The sequence below is a fragment of the Triticum aestivum genome, chromosome 5A, assembly GCF_018294505.1.
Source record: "Triticum aestivum cultivar Chinese Spring chromosome 5A, IWGSC CS RefSeq v2.1, whole genome shotgun sequence".
Lineage (NCBI taxonomy): Eukaryota > Viridiplantae > Streptophyta > Magnoliopsida > Poales > Poaceae > Triticum > Triticum aestivum.
In genome coordinates, this window is record NC_057806.1 from 659,267,429 (window position 1) to 659,283,962 (window position 16,534).

The 16,534-nt window shown below is 45.5% G+C and overlaps 1 pseudogene; it reads left to right on the forward strand.

Annotated features, from left to right (window-relative positions):
• Window positions 1-5,204: 5,204 nt before the first annotated feature.
• On the forward strand, window positions 5,205-16,101 carry LOC123101742 (probable L-type lectin-domain containing receptor kinase S.7; annotated as a pseudogene).
• Window positions 16,102-16,534: the final 433 nt, after the last annotated feature.

Consider the following 16,534-nt stretch of genomic DNA (forward strand, 5'->3'; position numbering starts at 1 on the left):
ACCGAAATAAGCAGCTTCGCAAAACTGGAATGAATGATTGTTTTCTTATTTAAAATATTGAAACGAATGAAATTGAAATAACCGAAAGTCTTTCATCCCTAAGATATCAACCTGATTTCCGTGCCTAATGCGTTGTGTTTTTTTAGTGCGGGATATTTTTCCTCATGTTGCAATGCACATACTAATTTATAAAAAATGAAATGAATGTTTTGAATTAATTCAAATCACCTTTGTGAACTCTAATTAAGGACACATTAATTTTAGGTGGCTATATTAGCTAGTGTAAGACGATTATTAATTATGCAATTGCATTAGTTTATTTAGGCAATTATGATTATATTAGCTGATCGAAGACCATCTACAACTAGGATTGGCTATTTTAAATTTCCGAATGTCCTCGAACGTGCCCGGTCAGTGATCGGGCATGTCGATTTTGAACCTCTATTTATGCATGTATACAACCATGTCCCTTACATTCTTCTCAAATTGTCCTATCAAATGCATGTGATTAGTGGGGATGGAGAGAGAAAGAGAGAAGAAAGAATAAAGAAATATAAAAGATGGTACGGGGTTGGCCGCATTCGACGTGGAGGGCTGTCCGGACATGCCCGGACATCCCCATCTCCTCCCAATATTTGGCGTGGATATGGGGATTTACGGATAACCCGGTCATTTGAGGATAAGGGGAGGGGGTCCGGTTGGGTGTTTTTTCTTTTCTTTTTTTCTGCCTGGACAGTGGCCGGATTGTCGGATGGGGCGCTGGGGAAGGGGAGGGGGGGGGGGGTCCGTTTGTAGATGCTCTAAGTTGCATCACCTACAGAATGGTACCCGAGATGATGTTCCGCTGACCAACACGTGGTGTGGTTGGTCCTAGTGTAGGAAACACATGGGAAGCAAATATGAGGAAAGGAGTGGAATATCTTTTTCGTATATAGACGTTTGGTGTCGTGTCAGATGCTCATTGGCTCGCTGGCCACTCCTACCTAGAAAGATCTTTGCAGTGATCTTACTCCCTCATGTTCGATTCATTAGCCGTGAATGCATTTTTAGGTGTTCAATTTAACTAGCGAAACATGTGTTATATGCCATACGAAATATGTATACTTCGATTCTTCATCGAATGAGGTTTTTGAACTTTTTTTTTGCGAGATAGTTTCTAAACATTTTTTCATACAATAAACACTAGTTTTTTTTATGGTTAAGACATATGGTTTTTACTTGGTGTGACAATGTTAGGAACAAGGAAAGCTCAGTCTAACATGTGTGCACAAAGATCAAGAAACTTATTACCCACCCCGTACCACCTTTTCTATTTCTTTATTCTTTATAATATGTGTGCGAACCAACTTTCGAATGCGGCCAACCCACAGTCTACGTATTAAGGTGACTATGTGTGCGAACCAACTTGTAGTTGGGATGGTTGGGTGGACAGTGGTATCCCTAGCCCGCCAGAGTTCAAGTCCCGGTGCTCACATTTATCCTGCATTTATTTCAGGATTTCTGGCAATACGTTTTCAGTAGGAGGAGACGTTCCTGTCGACTACGAGGCGCCTACGCCGACTTCGTAAAATCTCAAAGGTGCTCATAGGGGGTAGGGTGTGCATGTGTGCGTTCATAGGGATGACTGTAGGCGCGTTTATATGAGCGCTTGTGTCTGTATTGTGTTAAAAAAAGGTGATTGTGTGTGTGACCGCCGGGGGGGGGGGGGGAGATAGTATGGGTGATTGTGGGTGCTTGTATTTGCTATTTTTCCCTTCAATTTTTTTTCTGTAACATGAGTGTGCCCATGCTAGTTTAGAATAACTTTTATCTTTTACTTTTCCTTTCTTAAATTCTTTTTTAATGTAACACATCAGTGCCCCAAATTGATTGTACTTCAGAATAACTTTTGCACTTTTATTTGTTCTCATTTTCTTTCCTTTTTAGGGTGATACTAATTCCCCTAATTCATTCTACCTTAAAATATTTTTTAGTTTATGATTAGATGTAATGTGAAGATAAAGTGATTGTGGGTGTTGTATATCCGCTTTGCTGTCTATAGGTTTAGCCAAGAGTATGACCACATATGTTAGTTAACATAATTTCTACACACATCTATAGTTGTTTTGCATATGATGGAATGGTGCAAATTCTACATAATCTGTGTGCAAATTTTGGTCCTTCTTTTCTACTTCCCTTTTTAGGGTAACACCAATGCCCCTAACTAATTCATTTTACCTTAGAATTTTTCTTTTGTTTTTAAATTATGATTATGTGTAATGGGAATAAATAGTGATTGTAGGTATCATACATCCACTTTGCATTCCATGTTTTGTATTTTTATTTTTACTTTTCTTCATTTTTTAGGGTAATGCTAATGCCCCTAATTCATTCTACCTTAGAATAACTTTTATTTCTATGTTTTCTTCATTTTATTCTATTTTATGGTAGCACCAATGCCCCTCATCCATTAGAACATCTTTTGTTTATTCTTGTCCAGTTACTTTCTTTTTAGGGTACATCAATGCCCCTAATTCATTCTAACTTAGAATCAGAACTAGTTAAGGGTCGCTAAACTTTTAACGGTTTAAATGTTATCAAAAAATATGAAGTAAATATGGGACCATATCTCTAATGTAATAAGATGATCCAACAGAGGGATTGTCAAAATATGCATTGGTTCAGTATTTTTTTCAGAATTTTTTAGAACTTTTGCACCGCTGAAACCCTTAACTAGTTCAGTGGCAAGCTATTGGAGAAAATTCTATTATAGAATATAGCTTATTATGGAATATTGCAATTTCTACATAATCTATTTGCAAAATTTTATCCTTTTTTCTTTTTCTTTCTATTTTAGGGTAACACCAATGCCCCTAATTCATTTTACCTTATAATATTTTTTTGTTTGCATTTTTGTGTTTCTAGATTATGTTTAGGTGTAGTGGCAAGAAAAAGTTATTATGGGTACGTACATCTGCTTTGCAGTCTGTAGCTTTAACCAAGTGCATAACCACACACGTGAATTAACACTAGACATCATATACATACTTATTTATCGAAAAGGTTATGCAAGTCTACGCGTGTCATCAAAGAAAATCTAGTAATATGTTGCAAAGGAAAAGCGATTTACACCAGACAAATATCCGTTCGCCTTAAAGATAACCGCTTCGATTCATATATCCATAGAATACTTTTTGTTTATGTTTTAAGTTTGAGTAATCATTTTCACGAATCTTTCTTCTTTAGTACATTTTTATGCTTTGCATAATTTTTGAACTATCACCACTTCTAGAATTCTTTCTTCCTTAGACAATTGTTTCTTCTTTCATTTTTCACATTCTTCTTTTGAGTAACACCACTCCCTTTTTTCTTCCTTAGATTGAAACTTATTCTCATGTTTTGTTCTTTTTTCATTTCTAGGTGATTTTTTTAGGTTTTTCTATTTTATAGGCGCCTGAAAAATATCACTTCAGTCATAATTTTGTTTCTTAAGCGTGTTTCTTCTGTTTAGTTTCCTTTTGAGTTGTTTTTTATTTTCCTTTGTGGGTATATTTTCATACTGTGTTTGTGTAAATGTATGCATGCAAGTGCTATACATTGTGTGTTAATTATACTGGAAGGATTTTCCCCTACTATTATATATTTAATCTTCCATATTATAAAATGTGCGTTTTTGTGTAAATTGTTTGCATTTGTTTTCATTATGTTGTTTTAAGTTTTTTCTCATAGTTTCTTCTTCTTTAAGGGTAATACCAGTGCAAATAATTCATTTTGTCTTAGAAAATTTCATTTTTTTATTTTGTGTGTAGGTGTACACACAGGTAGTATATAGTATGCATATGAATTATACTTGAGTGAAAAAATTTGCACTATCATTGCTTATTTTGTTTAATTTTTTTGTTCTTTTAGGTTAATAACCATTCCAATAATTCATTCACCCTTAGATAACTATTTTTTGGCTTTGTTTTAGTTTTCACAGAAAAAAATATGAATGGAGAAACAAGATGAATAATGACCGTTAATTTCAATCTAATGTTCCCAGTGAATTTAACTGAATGTCAAAAAATAATTTAGACGCCTAATAGATAGTGTTCCATTTTTTTTGTTCTTGTCAATTTGTAGATTGTTCAGTTCATTAATGTGAATGAAATTTATTATTGTTATTATTTAACTAACTAAACAACACTTTAATTTGTATGTAGCATTTTGATCTGCAACAAATTTTTTAACCAACTCGTCGGGTTGATCACAAATCCACATCTTAAAGCGCATGGTGCAAAATGTTACAGAAATTTGATATGACCAATGCAATTTATTGCGTGATTCTAATTATAAGGTTTAGCATGATTGTTGCTAAATATAATAGACAATAATTTGGGCATTAATCCCCCCCCCCTTTCCCCTCTATTATTATTTCTAATTATGATGTATGTCCCGGACAATGTCAGGAAAGTCATTTCGTCCTAAATTATTACGTGAGTGTAACATTTTATCAAATTTGTTGCCAGCAATTTTAATGATTTTTCGACCATTTTTTAAGTTATTTTTTTTAAAAAAACGGGTCTATATATATGCCCCCATGTTCCATTTGTTCCCTTCCTGGAAGAGAAGTTCTAATTAAATAAATTTGCCGCAAACCAAAGCTTAAAACCACCCGTCCGGTTGCTGCAAGCAACAATGTCTAGGGTGGATGAACTGATCGATGCAGATGGATACTGGAACATGCATGGACCAGGGAAACGATAGAAGGAAACTTCGTTGCTCCAGATGTAGAGCTATCTGAAGGTTTCCCGGTGGACAGCTGGGCTTGGAATTAATCTGGAATAACTTGGGAACTTCAGAGAGTCAGGTCGATCGGCGTATCGAGAACTAGTCACTAGTAAAAGGTTTGAAGATTGGCGCAGTTCGTCTTCGTTGGGTCAAAGGGTGAACAATTGCTGGAGATTTGAAGATTTTGAAGATGGAAGCGTCTGTGGCAGCTCGCAGGTCCGCCCAAAATAGGGAACTTGTGGTGGAAAGCCATACGTAGATAAATTTGTTGCGTTCTACAAGTTACATAGTTGATCGAAACTTCTGTGAAGCGTAGGTGTGGGGTGACAGAACCGCCTTCTCAAGATCCCACTGGCCACTAGTATATAACCAAGCGAGATTTAGTTGCTATGTGTGAGGCCGATAGAAGCAGCTTTGCTACCTGCCTAGCTACGACCGGGCGAAACGTAGCTAGAATGGCCTTTCCGCCGAAACAGATTCTCCCATGTCTCTGCAGCATCCTCCTCCTCCTATCGATCACGTTCTTCTCCCACGCGAAGGCGCAGCCGTGCAAAAGCCGTGATTCCAATCAGAAAGACAAAATCACCTTGGAGTGCGTCGGCTCCGAATTCTATGTGATCGACAAAGCATCCGGGGTCGAACGCAACCTCTCCTACTCCGACGTGAACAACACCCGAGTGTTGTCCACCATCGACCCCGACGGGCTGGACGTCGACGATGAGTCGTTCAACGCCACCATCTCATATCAGCCGCTGTGGAACCCGAGCCCGTCCAGCCGGGATGGCCTCGCCTTCCTCATCTTCCCTTGGACACTAATAAACAGCTCCTTACCGATCAAGCGACTGTTGGCAAGAGATGTTGGCCCGCTCGACCTCGCCAACTCTACGTCCCTGAGTGCTGACGTCTCCGGCAGCCAAGTCTCTGTCAGGATCGGTGTGCTGTCCAACCTTACGATCACGGAGTACGACGAAGATTATTATCACATCATAGTCGCCGATATCAGTATCATTCCGACATTAGGTGCCGTCGCAAAGGACTGCACCGTGTGGATCGACTACGACCATGCGGGGCGCAGCCTGTCGTTCTACGCGGACGTTCAAGCCAATCCCAAGCCTGACAGCCCCATAGCTGAGGTTCCCCTGAAGCATACCGGCGTAACCCCGATCGCGCGCTTCGGCCTCCTCTCTACGGCGGAGCAGGTACCGTACGCCACTATGGGGTTCGCTGGAACGCGACGATCCAGGTCAAAGCCCTCGCTTTGGGCAGCATCGCAAGGAAACTCGTCCTCAGTGCTTACGGATCCGTGGTCCTCGTAGTCGTATTCGTAGCTGCCACCATCCTGATGGCCATCGGCCTGACGTGCTACTTCAACTCGAGGTACAGGGGGTGGCACAAGGACCTGGACCAGCTCGCCAGGTCCATGGAGCGCCTCCCCGGGATGCCCACCAAGGTGGAGTTCGCAGACATCAAGAAGGCCACCGGCAACTCCCACGAAGCCATGAAGCTCGGCGGTGGCGGGTTTGGAACCGTGTACAGGTGCACGCTCCCAGCCGCCGCTTCCAAGACGGAACGACCCATGGACGTGGCCGTCAAGAGGTTCCCGCGCGACGTGGAGAACCGACGCTACGAAGATTTCCTCGCCGAGGTCAGCATCATCAACCGGCTACGCCACAAGAACATCGTCCCTCTCATCGGTAAGCACATACCACGATTATGCGTTACATATTCTCTGTTTTTTTTTCCAAAGAAGTATATATGCATTATTTTTAATGTTAAGGATATCGCTTATCGTTATCGTGTCGGTCAGCGAGGGATTAGAGATTAATCGATTTTATCAGTCGACTATTAATTGGATTTTTTTTTTTTTGCAAATCTTAGGTTCCCAATACTAAAATACGCTATATTCAGCACCAAGACAATATTGGACAAAAGTGTTACCTTGATTCCTAGCCTTTGAATCCTCGTATAATGACAAACAAAATAGGACAACAATACATATTGCGTAACAAGGTCCACAAAACAGAAATAAACTAAGAACATAGTGCTATGAATAGGTCCGATTTATCGATAGATTCCAGATAAATCGCTTGTCAGAGCGATAAATCGGTCCAAAGATAAACGGCAAAGATAAGGCATAATCTTATCGGTCACCCCCCAATTAGCGATAAATTGGAAGATTAATCACTGACTCGGAAGATTTTTTGAACCATTTTAACACAGTGACAAATTAATTACGTTGCTCACCATTAGATAAAGAATCAACGTTAAAATTCATCAACTTAGAAATAATTATTTGTGAATGTTGAAATTTCTTTCTATAAAGTTGGTTAAACTTTATCTTCAGACAAATAATCTTATATGCGGTGTAAAAAGGACCGGTGGGAGTAATTTAATTGAGAATCTATGTAACAATATGTCCATTGGAAACATCCCACAAACCATGTCATGACCAAAAATTCAAGAAATTGGCTCATATCTGTAATTCAACATATCTTACTATGATCACCGAGTCATTGGCACATAAATTGTATTGATAATGGTTATTTAGATGTTGTTTTCCAAAGGGTCAACAAATCCTATGTACCTAAATAATTGATCCCCGTTATTCATACTATCTTAACATGCACACATGGGACCTTATCAAAGGCCCATCACAATATGCATGAGAGATAGATTTCCAGTATTAGAGCATCTCCAACAGCTTCCTTATTCTTAAAAAAAACGCATTTAGGGGAAGCTGACAAAAAAACGCACTTCGATGCACAGCGCCCCAATATAAGCACTGTAGAGGAATTGTTTTGGGAAGCTACTCGACATGGTCTTAGTTCATCCCCATAATTTTTATTTATCTCAACATGCACATATTCTACCTCATCACACACATGCCATCTCATTAAGGACCCACTCAACACACATGGGAAAAAGTTCTCCATTGTATTATGCGACTTATAGTCAATAAATAATTTCAACTATATAATAATCAAATACAATATATAATGTGTAGTTTTTGTTTTTGTTTCTCATAAATCCAAATATTCATGTTCCACGCAAACAAATCTCATTGAATTATATTGGAACTTATTTCCGCAGGAACACGTGGGGTACCATCTAGTTTCTTAAATACCTGACCACTACACAAGCGAAAGGTGCTTTGCATAAAAAAGTCACATGGTTTCATCCATGGGTTCACTCTTTGACTAATTTTGAGATGAAGAAAAACAAGAAAACGATGGCTAGAAATGTTCTTTAATTGGCTGCTGCACTATTTCCCGATCACCATGTTTATAAAGAATAGTATACTTCTGATCCCTCAACTATTGGTTAATTTCAATTTTGTCCCTAAACTCTAAAGTTAGACAAATTTGACTTCTAACTTCAATTAAATGTTGAAGAATCCATTTTAAATAAATTTAATATGCATAAAAAGTTATATTTTAAAATCTTTGATGTAGGAAATAAAAAATATTCAAGAAAATATTGATGAAACATAAATAAAATTTTAGAGAAAAAATTTCTTAAGTTTTCTTCAAATTAAAGCAAGAAAGCAAAGAAGACACAAATATGATTATTTAGATATATATATATATATATATATATATATATATATATATATATATATATATGGAAAATCATAACATTTCCTAGTTTCCATGGATATTCCTAAACTTTTTTATTTCTCCATTTTTGGAACTCTAAGATTTATATTTAATGGTATTATAATTTTTTTCTAATATATCATGAATGTTCCTAAAATAAATTAAACACTTTTTTAGTTGCTTTTGTTTTTTTAGTAACCATAACATTGTGAAGTACTACCTCTGTAACTAAATATAAGACATTTTTGCAGTTCCATAAAATTGGGAGCGGTTTGCAAATTTAAAAAGCGTGGTCTTTGAATCTCTTATCGAGTGGTGGCCATGGTGGCAAGCATAATTAGATGTTAACCTGTTGAGATTTGCCAGTCATTACACTGAAGTTGAAATGTGCAATCCCTTTATTTACACATAATCTCTAGGTTGCAATTAATATACTCTCTCAAATCGAACGTAATAAGGTCTCATATTATGGGACCGGAGGGAGTATCTACGTACTTGTACAATATACAGCGCAAAGCCGCAAAGGACTAATTTTACATGCTGCATACACAAATGTGCATGTATTTTCAGGTTGGTCTAACAATAAAGGAGAGCCCCTACTTGTGTTCGAGTTCATGACCAATGGAAGTTTGGACCGACATCTCTTCCCCAGAGGCGGCGGTCACACCGGGCAGCAACGGGAGCGAGGCACTGACGCGGCGGCCATCCAGCAATGGGCCACCCGGTACGAGATCGTCAGAGACGTAGCCACCGGGCTGCACTACGTCCACCACGAGTACGAGCCTATGGTCCTCCACTGCGACATAAAGGCGAGCAACGTGATGCTGTACTCGAGCTTTTCCGCCCGCCTCGGCGACTTTGGACTTGCCTGCACCGTCGCCGTCGATAGGAACTCCGCCACCGTCTACGGTGGCACCCGGGGATACATCGCGCCGGAGTACGGTATGTTCGGCAAGGCGACGCGGCAGACCGACATCTACGCGCTCGGGGTGCTCATCCTCGAGGTCGTCACGGGCCAGCAGGTGCTCATTCATCGGGCGGCGGATGACGACGACGACGTCCATATCACCGACCGGGTGTGGCGCCTCCATCGCGAGGGGAGGCTACTGGAGTGCGTCAATCCCATGTTGATCTCTAGTTCTTCTCCGAACGAGGACAGCCTGCAGCTGCACGCTGGCGGTGACGCCGAACGCCTGCTGTTCCTGGGCTTGGCATGCAGCAGCCCAAACCCATTGGACCGGCCGACGATGCCTGAGGTGGTGCAGGTCATAGCCAAGTCGGCGCCGCCGCCCGAGGTGCCTCTCATGAAACCAAGGTTCGTGTGGCCGCCGCCGGAAGGGGCGGCCTGGGACGGTGATGATAGCGGAGGCACGTCGATGACAAGTAAGCTTGAGGGGAGTATGGCGAGCTCGGTCGAACGTCAATCGCAGTGGCTGACGGCGGCGGCGGGCTACCAGAGTACATGCCTCGTTTCAGCTGGAGCCATCAGTTTACGTCACCGTGCCAAGTGCTCTCGGCTCCGGCGAGAGGCCGAGCAGAGCATAGCATCCTCCGCATATCATATATGGAATGTGTTAGACTTAGACATAGAAGTCGCCGGCACGGTGTCATCTGCGCTTTGCATCCGATGTTGTGTTATTGTACTCCAATCTTGTATTAGTTGTTTGTCGAGTCGGTCTGCTGGACTCTGCACGTGTAAAGGAATCCAGCTTGGCTCGGAGGATAGCTGCATCGGCCACACGCACACGGAATCTTGCCACCGATTGTTGGAGATGTACTCCCTCTATAAAGGAGGGGGGAGAAAGTTCTCTCATTGCTCAAGGGGGCCTCTCAGCCATAGCCAAGTTTACAACAAAGTTCGGCCCAACAGTAAACCAGACTGCCATACGTGGGGTACTAGGGCCGTACGCGGCCAGCTCATGGCTAACATTGTTCTGCCAGTGGCTACAATGGGTGAACAAAATCTCCCTGGCATCTAGCTCAACTAATCTGTTTATTTCCTCTACGAGTCTACGGTGTCGCGACCTGTCTGTCGTGGGTGCTCTAAGCATCGACATTGCCTCGACACTATCCATCTCAATGATGATAGGCAATGTGGTCCAGTGTAAGGCCAGATCCAGGTCCTCTCTACAAGCTGAGAGCTCAGCCTCCAACGCATTATCACATGTACGACGCTCCCTGCATGCGCTATAGGTGATATCACCTCTATCATCCCGTAGGACCATCCCTCCTTCGGCCGCACCTGTGGGCGCGACAAAACTCCCGTCCGTGTTGAGCTTAGCCCAGCCCCGGCTAGGGGGATCCAACGTGGTCGCACCTTTGCCACCGGACTAGGCCTCACACTCGTCTGAGTAGAAACGACCACCATGTTCCCCTTCTCTAAATTATCACCTGGGTACTGTTGTATGCACAAGAGTGAAGTGATGTAGCCATGTAAGAAGCGTCAAGACGCCTCAGCGGGGGGTGGCAGTTTGTCATGTCTGATCTCGTTACGCACATGCCAGATTCTCCACATGATCATGATCACGACCAGCGTCGCCGTTTCATCCAGGGGTTCCAACATCGTGAATAACCACTCTGGCCCTATGTTGCGGACAGACTCCACCTTGGGAATGTTCCAGTCCAGGGCCATGACCCGCCATAACTCTCTAGTCAGTGGGCACCTGCAAAGCGCGTGAAATCCGTCCTCACGTTCCACACCACAGAGGGGACAAACGTCAGTAAGCTCGAGGCGCCGTGAGGCTTTGTTGGCCCAAGTAGCTAGTGAATTAGTCACAACTCTCCATGCAAACACGCGTACCTTAGGGGGAGCAGGGCACCCCCATATGATCTTCCAGATGGCGCGACGACCATCCGGTGCCCTGCTCGTGGCAGTAGCCAATGGACGCTCGTGCTCGTCCATGGCAAGGCGATAGGCAGACCGAACGGTGAAGATATCATTCTTCTCTAGCGCCCAGGCAATGATGTCGTCGGTGACATGCGGCGAGGTGCGGATGCTGGTGATCACATCGATGTCTGCTGGGAGGAAGTGGCGACGGAGGAGGTCTGTGCGCCAGGACCCACCACCATCCAGGAGCTCGGCCACCCTCCTTAGGTGACAGGTGCCCTGCTGCGTGATGGGCTGGCACGAGCGCTCCCTAGGAAGCCAGCGGTCGCGCCAGATGCGGATGTCCTGGCCATCCCCGACATGCCAGATGATGCCCTTCTTCAAGAGCTTCAGGCCGTGCTGAATAGCCTGCCAGGTCGGGGAGGCATTCCTCGAGAACACCGTATCCTCAAGGTGTCCGTCATGGTAGTACCGGGCCTTGAGAACCTGCGCACATAAGCTGTTGGGTTTAGTTAGTAAGCGGCATGCCTGTGTGCTAGGAGAGCCTGGTTAAAGAGGCGGAAGTCTCTGAACCCCAGTCCACCCTTGCTTTTATGTGCCTGAATTTTCGGCTATGCCAGCCAGTGTGTGTTTCTCTTGCCCTCCGGTGAGCCTCACCAAAAATTACGAACAATTCTGTTCAGATCATCACAGACTGACATAGGAAGCTTGAAGACACCCATAATATAAGTAGGTATTGCCTGTGCAACAGCCTTAATCATCGTTTACTTACCGGCAAGAGAGAGGGTGTCACCCCAAGCAATAATCCTCTTCATTAGTCTGGACTACAGATTTTGAAATTACCTCGCGACATGCGTCCGTCGGGCGTTGCAAGCCCTAGATACTTTTCCTCAAAGGTAACTGTACCTATATTCAGAATTGCTCTCACTACTTCCTGTTTATCCAGAACACAAGAGGAACCAAACAATGCGCCACACTTTGCCAGATTAATAAATTGCCCAATAGCATTTGCATACGTATTTAGCACTTCCTGTACCTTTTTTGCTTGGCCCTCCTCTGCCTTAAAAAACAACAGTGTGTCATCTACAAACTAAAGGTGAGACACACCTGGAGCTCTGCGGCAAACTTTCAGCGAAGTGTAATCACCTTTTCCTCTTCATCTTTCAACAAAGCAGAGAGACCATCAGTCATAAACAGGAACAAAAATGGGGACAAAGGATCACCTTGCCGCAGCTTGCGCGACAGTGCAAACGATTCCAAGATGGTTTAATTAAATTTAACTGTGTATCTCACCGAGGGGACGCTACTGGAGGGCGTCGATCCCATGTTGATCTCTAGTTCTTCTCCGGACGAGGACAGCCTGCAGCTGCACGCTGGCGGTGACACCGAACGCCTGCTGCTCCTGGGCCTGGCATGCAGCAGCCCAAACCCATTGGACCGGCCGATGATGCCTGAGGTGGTGCAGGTCATAGCCAAGTCGGCGCTGCCGCCCGAGGTGCCTCTCATGAAACCAAGGTTCGTGTGGCCGCCGCCGGAAGGGGCGGCCCGGGACGGTGATGATAGCGGATGCACGTCGATGAAAAGTAAGCTCGAGGGGAGTATGGCGAGCTCGGTCGAGCGTCAATCGCAGGGGCTGACGGCGGCGGCGGGCTACCAGAGTACATGCCTCGTTTCAGCTGGAGCCATCAGTTTACGTCACCGTGTCAAGTGCTCTCGGCTCCGGCGAGAGGCCGAGCAGAGCATAGCATCCTCCGCATATCATATATGGAATGTGTTAGACTTAGATACAGAAGTCACGGCGCGGTGTCATCTACGCTTTGCATCCGATGTTGTGTTATTGTACTCCAATCTTGTATCAGTTGTTTGTCGAGTCGGTCTGCTGGACTCTGCATGTGTAAAGGAATCCAGCTTGGCTCGGAGGATAGCTGCATCGGCCACACGCACACGGAATCTTGCCACCGATTGTTGGAGATGTACTCCCTCTATAAAGGAGGGGGGAGAAAGTTCTCTCATTGCTCAAGGGGGCCTCTCAGCCATAGCCAAGTTTACAACAGAGTTCTGCCCAGCAGTAAACCAGACTGCCGTACGTGGGATACTACGGCCATACGCGGCCAGCTCATGGCTAACATTGTTCTGCCAGTGGCTACAATGGGTTAACAAAATCTCCCTGGCATCTAGCTCAACTAATCTGTTTATTTCCTCTACGAGTCTACGGTGTCGCGACCTGTCTGTCGTGGGTGCTCTAAGCATCGACATTGCCTCGGCACTATCCATCTCAATGATGATAGGCAATGTGGTCTAGTGTAAGGCCAGATCTAGGTCCTCTCTACAAGCTGAGAGCTCAGCCTCCAACGCATTATCACATGTACGAAGCTCCCTGCATGCGCTATATATGATATCACCTCTATCATCCCGTAGGACCATCCCTCCTTCGGCCGCACCTGTGGGCGCGACAAAACTCCCGTCCGTGTTGAGCTTAGCCCAGCCCCGGCTAGGGGGATCCAACGTGGTCGCACCTTTTCCACCGGACTAGGCCTCACACTCGTCTGAGTAGAACCGACCACCATCTTCCCCTTCTCTAAATTATCACCTGGGTACTGTTGTATGCATAGGAGTGAAGTGATGTAGCCATGTAAGAAGCGTCGAGACGCCTCAGCGGGGGGTGGCAGTTTGTCATGTGTGATCTCGTTACGCACATGCCAGATTCTCCACATGATCATGATCACGACCAGCGTCGCCGTTTCATCCAGGGGTTCCAACATCGTGAATAACCACTCTGGCCCTATGTTGCGGACAGACTCCACCTTGGGAATGTTCCAGTCCAGGGCCATGACCCGCCATAACTCTCTAGTCAGTGGGCACCTGCAAAGTGCGTAAAATCCGTCCTCACGTTCCACACCAAAGAGGGGACAAACGTCAGTAAGCTCGAGGCGCCGTGAGGCTTTGTTGGCCCAAGTAGTGAGTGAATTAGTCACAACTCTCCATGCAAACACGCGTACCTTAGGGGGAGCAGGGCACCCCCATATGATCTTCCAGATGGTGCGACGACCATCCGGTGCCCTGCTCGTGGCGGTAGCCAATGGACGCTCGTGCTCATCCATGGCAAGGCGATAGGCAGACCGAACGGTGAAGATATCATTCTTCTCTGGCGCCCAGGCAATGATGTCGTCGGTGCCGTGCGGCGAGGTGCGGATGCTGGTGATCACATCGATGTCCGCTGGGAGGAAGTGGCGGCGGAGGAGGTCTGTGCGCCAGGACCCACCACCATCCAGGAGCTCGGCCATCCTCCTTAGGTGACAGGTGCCATGCTGCGTGATGGGCTGGCACGAGCGCTCCCTAGGAAGCCAGCGGTCGCGCCAGATGCGGATGTCCTGGCCATTCCCGACACGCCAGATGATGCCATTCTTCAAGAGCTCCAGGCCGTGCTGAATAGCCTGCCAGGTCGGGGAGGCATTCCCCGAGAACACCGTATCCTCAAGGCGTCCGTCATGGTAGTACCGGGCCTTGAGAACCTGCGCACATAAGCTGTTGGGTTTAGTTAGTAAGCGACATGCCTGTCTGCTAGGACAGCCTGGTTAAAGAGGCGGAAGTCTATGAACCCCAGTCCATGCTTGCTTTTCTGTGCCTGAATTTTCGGCTATGCCAGCCAGTGTGTGTTTCTCTTGCCCTCCGGTGAACCTCACCAAAAATTACGAACAATTCTGTTCAGATCATCACAGACTGACATAGGAAGCTTGAAGACACCCATAATATAAGTAGGTATTGCCTGTGCAACTGCCTTAATCATCGTTTACTTACCGGCAAGAGAGAGGGTGTCACCCCAAGCAATAATCCTCTTCATTAGTATGGACTACAGATTTTGAAATTTACCTCGCGACATGCGTCCGTCGGGCGTTGTAAGCCCTAGATACTTTTCCTCAAAGGTAATTGTACCTATATTCAGAATTGCTCTCACTACTTCCTGTTTATCCAGAACACAAGAGGAACCAAACAATGCGCCACACTTTTCCAGATTAACAAATTGGCCAGCAGCTTTTGCATACGTATTTAGCACTTCCTGTACCTTTTTTGCTTGGTCCTCCTCTGCCTTAAAAAACAACAGTGTGTCATCTACAAACTAAAGGTGAGACACACCTGGAGCTCTGCGGCAAACTTTCAGCGAAGTGTAATCACCAATTCCTCTTCATCTTTCAACAAAACAGAGAGACCATCAGTCTTAAACAGGAACAAAAATGGGGACAAAGGATCACCTTGCCGCAGCTTGCGCGACGGTGCAAATGATTCCAAGATGGTTTCATTAAATTTTACTGTGTATCTCACTGAGGGGACGCTACTGGAGTGCGTCGATCCCATGTTGATCTCTAGTTCTTCTCCGGACGAGGACAGCCTGCAGCTGCACGCTGGCGGTGACGCCGAATGCCTGCTGCTCCTGGGCCTGGCATGCAGCAGCCCAAACCCGTCGGACCGGCCGACGATGCCTGAGGTGGTGCAAGTCATAGCCAAGTCGGCACCGCCGCCCGAGGTGCCTCTCATGAAACCAAGGTTCGTGTGGCTGCCGCCGGAAGGGGCGGCCTGGGACGGTGATGATAGCGGAGGCACGTCGATGACCAGTAAGCTCGAGGGGAGTATGGCGAGCTCGGTCGAGCGTCAATCGCAGTGGCTGACGGAGGCGGCCCAGCAGCGGGCTACCAGAGTACATGCCTCGTTTCAGCTAGAGCCATCAGTTTACGTCACCGTGCCAAGTGCTCTCGGCTCCGGCGAGAGGCCGAGCAGAGCATCCTCCGCATATCATATATGGAATGTGTTAGACTTAGACATAGAAGTCGCCGGCGCGGTGTCATCTGCGCTTTGCATCCGATGTTGTGTTATTGTACTCCCATCTTGTATCAGTTGTTTGTCGAGTCAGTCTGCTGGACTCTGCACGTGTAAAGGAATCCAGCTTGGCTCGGAGGATAGCTGCATCGGCCACACACACACGGAATGTTGCCACCGATTGTTGGAGATGTACTCCCTCTATAAAGGAGGGGGGAGAAAGTTCTCTCATTGCTCAAGGGGGCCTCTCAGCCATAGCCAAGTTTACAACAGAGTTCGGCCCAACAGTAAACCAGACTCCAGTACGTGGGGTACTACGGCTGTACGCGGCCAGCTCATGGCTAACATTGTTCTGCCAGTGGCTACAATGGGTGAACAAAATCTCCCTGGCATCTAGCTCAACTAATCTGTTTATTTCCTCTACGAGTCTACGGTGTTGCGACATGTCTTTCGTGGGTGCTCCAAGCATCGACATTGCCTCGACACTATCAATCTCAATGATGATAGGCAATGTGGTCCAGTGTAAGGCCAGATCCAGGTCCTCTCTACA